This window comes from Arachis stenosperma, chromosome 9, assembly GCF_014773155.1.
Source record: "Arachis stenosperma cultivar V10309 chromosome 9, arast.V10309.gnm1.PFL2, whole genome shotgun sequence".
NCBI classification, from domain to species: domain Eukaryota; kingdom Viridiplantae; phylum Streptophyta; class Magnoliopsida; order Fabales; family Fabaceae; genus Arachis; species Arachis stenosperma.
In genome coordinates this window covers 95,409,378-95,413,063 of record NC_080385.1, presented here as the reverse complement: position 1 = coordinate 95,413,063, position 3,686 = coordinate 95,409,378, and the positions used below count along the sequence as shown (strand labels likewise).

General features: G+C 40.8%; 1 non-coding gene across 1 annotated transcript; it reads right to left on the bottom strand.

The window, feature by feature from the left end:
* Positions 1–1,137: 1,137 nt before the first annotated feature.
* On the bottom strand, positions 1,138–1,245 carry LOC130952188 (small nucleolar RNA R71). The gene has a single exon (XR_009074369.1). It is a non-coding gene; the product is annotated as a small nucleolar RNA R71 (small nucleolar RNA).
* Between the last annotated feature and the right edge of the window lie 2,441 nt (positions 1,246–3,686).

The window sequence follows — 3,686 nt, the reverse complement described above, 5'->3', positions numbered from 1 at the left end:
CAAATCATGTCTTTTCAATCAAATGTTTTCAAAATCAATTTTTTCCTTTTTCAAAGATACTTGCTATCAATTAATGATTTGATTGAACATTTCAAGTATGTTGCCTTTTCTGTTGAGAAAGGTTTAATGTTTGAATCATATCTTTCTTGATAGCCAAGTATTAATTTTTAAAATCAAATCTTTTTTTTTAAATTGTTTTCAAATCATATTCTCAATCACATATTTTTTAAAACCAATCATTTTTTTTTCACATCTTTTTCAAAATAGTTTTCAATCAAATCTTTTTGACTTCTAATTTCAAAATCTTTTTCAAAAATCACTTGATTCTTTTTCCACTTTGAGTTTTCGAAAATTATCAATCAATTTTTCAAAATGATTTTAAAAACTTTTTAATTAATTTTCGAAAATTCTCTTCCCCTCTTCCCACATCCTTTTATTTATGGAATACCACTCCTTCTCAATGCACAATTCGAACTATCTCTGATCAAGTTTGAATTCTTCTACCTTCTTTCTTCTATTTTTCTGTTCTTCTGACACCTCAAGGAATCTCTATACTGTGACATAGAGGATTCCACATCTTCTTGTTCTCTCTCTTTCATATGAGCAGAGCAGAGACAAAGGCATTCTTGTTGAAGCTGACCCTGAACCTGAAAGGACCTTGAGCGAAAGCTAAGAAAGCTAAGGCACAATTCTCTATAGAGGACCTAACAGAAATCTTCAAAGAAGAAGAACCCATGGCAGCCGAAAACAACAACAATGCAAACAATGCAAGGAAGGTGCTGGGTGACTTTACTGCACTACTCCCGACTTCTATGGGAGAAGCATCTCTATCCCTGCCATTGGAGCAAACAACTTTGAGCTTAAGCCTCAATTAGTTTCTCTAATGCAACAGAATTGCAAGTTTCATGGACTTCCATTGGAAGATCCTCATCAGTTTTTAGCTGAATTCTTGCAAATCTGTGACACTGTCAAGACTAATGGGGTTGACCCTGAGGTCTACAGACTTATGCTATTCCCTTTTGCTGTAAGAGACAGAGCTAGGACATGGTTGGACTCAAACCTAAAGAAAGCCTGGACTCATGGGAAAAGCTAGTCAATGCCTTCTTGGCAAAGTTCTTTCCACCTCAAAAATTGAGTAAGCTTAGAGTAGAAGTCCAAACCTTCAGACAGAAGGATGGAGAATCCCTCTATGAAGCTTGGGAAAGATACAAACCATTGATCAGAAAATGTCCTTCTGACATGCTTTCTGAATGGAGCATCATAGGTATTTTCTATGATGGTCTCTCTGAACTATCCAAGATGTCTTTGGATAGCTCTGCTGGAGGATCTCTTCATTTGAAGAAGACGCCTACAGAAGCTCAAGAGCTAATTGAAATGGTTGCAAATAACCAATTCATGTACACTTCTGAAATGAATCCTGTGAACAATGGGACTAATTAGAAGAAAGGAGTTCTTGAGATTGATGCTCTGAATGCCATTCTGGCTCAGAACAAGATATTGACTCAACAAGTCAATTTGATCTCTCAATGTCTGTTTGGACTGCAAAATGCACCAAGCAGTACTAAGGATGCTTCATCTGAGGAAGAAGCTTATGATCCTGAGAACCCTTCAATGGAAGAGGTGAATTACCTAGGAGAATCCTATGGAAACACCTATAATTCTTCATGGAGAAATCAACCAAATTTCTCATGGAAGAATCAAGAAAGACCTCAACAAGGTTTTAACAACAATAATGGTGGAAGAAATAGGTTTAACAATAGCAAGCCTTTTCCATCATCTTTTCAGCAACAGACAGAGAATTCTAAGCAGAACCCCTCTGACTTAGCAACTATGGTCTCTGATCTAATCAAAACCACTCAAAGTTTCATGACTGAAACAAGGTCCTCCATTAGGAAATTGGAGGCACAAGTGGGACAGGTGAGCAAGAAAATTACTGAACTCCCTCCTAGTACTCTCCCAAGCAACACAGAAGAAAATCCAAAAGGAGAGTGCAAGGCCATCAACATGGCCGAATTTGGAGAGGAAGGAGAGGCAGTGAACGCCACGGAGGAAGACCTCAATGGGCGTGCACTGACCTCCACTGAGTTCCCCAATGAGGAACCATGGGAATCTGAGGCTCAAAATGAGACCATAGAGATTCCATTGGACTACTTCTGCCTTTCATGAGCTCTGATGAGTATTCTTCCTCTGAAGAGGATGAGTATGTCACTGAAGAGCAAGTTGCTAAATACCTTGGAGCAATCATGAAGCTAAATGACAAGTTATTTGGAAATGAGACTTGGGAGAATGAACCTCCTTTGCTCACCAAAGAATTGGATGACTTGTCTAGGCAGGAACCTCAAAAGAGACAAGATCCTGGGAAGTTTTCAATACCTTGTACCATAGCACCATGACCTTCAAGAAGGCTCTGTGTGACTTAGGGTCAAGTGTAAACCTCATGTCTCTCTCTGTAATGGAGAAGCTAGGGATCTTTGAGGTACAAGCTGCAAAAATCTCACTAGAGATGGCAGACAACTCAAGAAAACAAGCTCATGGACTTGTAGAGGATGTTTTGGTGAAAATTGAAAACCATTACATCCCTGCTGATTTCATAGTCCTAGAGACTGGGAAGTGCATGGATGAAACCATCATCCTGGCAGACCCTTCCTAGCCACAGCAAAGGTGTGATTGATGTTGATAGAGGCGAACTGATCATTCAAGTGAATGAAGAATCCTTTGTGTTTAAGGCTCAAGGATATCCCTCTGTCACCATGGAGAAGAAGCATGAAGAGCTTCTCTCAAATCAGAGACAAACAGAGCCCCCACAGTCAAACTCTAAGTTTGGTGTTGGGAGGCCACAACCAAACTCTAAGTTTGGTGTTGAACCCCCACATTCAAACTCTAAGTTTGGTGTTGGGAGGTTCCAACATTGCTCTGAGAAAATGTGAGGCTCCATGAGAGCCATCTGTCAAGCTACTGACATTAAAGAAGCGCTTGTTGGGAGGCAACCCAATGTTATATTTTATATATTTTCCTTTGTTATTTTATTTTATTTTGTAAGTTGATGATCATGAGAAGTCACAAAATCAATTGAAAAAGCAAAAACAGAATGAAAAACAGGAAGAAAAACAGCACACCCTGGAGGAAGAACTCACTGGCGTTTAAACGCCAGTGAGGCTAGCAGTTGGGCGTTTAACGCCCAGTCTGGCACCATTCTGGGCGTTTAACGCTAGAAAGGAGCACCAGACTGGCGTTAAACGCCAGAAAAGGGCAAGAACCTGGCGTTAAACGCCAGGAATGGGCACCAGCCCGGCGTTTAACGCCAGAAATGGCTCAAAACGTGATTTTGAATGCCATTTGGTGCACGGATGACTTTTCCTTGACACCACAGGATCTGTGGACCCCACAGGATCCCCACCAACCCCACCACTCTCTCTCTTCTTCACTCATTCACCAATCACCTCAACACCTCTTCCCCAAAAACCCTTCACCTATCAAATCCCTTCTTTCTCTTCACCACTCACATCCATCCTTCATAAACCCCACCTACCTCACCATTCAAATTCAAACCACTTTCCCACCCAAACCCACCCTCACTTGACCGAACCTTACCCACCCCCTCTCCTATATATACCCTTCTTCACCCCTTCATTTTCATACAACCTAATCACCACTTCTCCCCCTCTTTGGCCGAACACAAAAGCCAC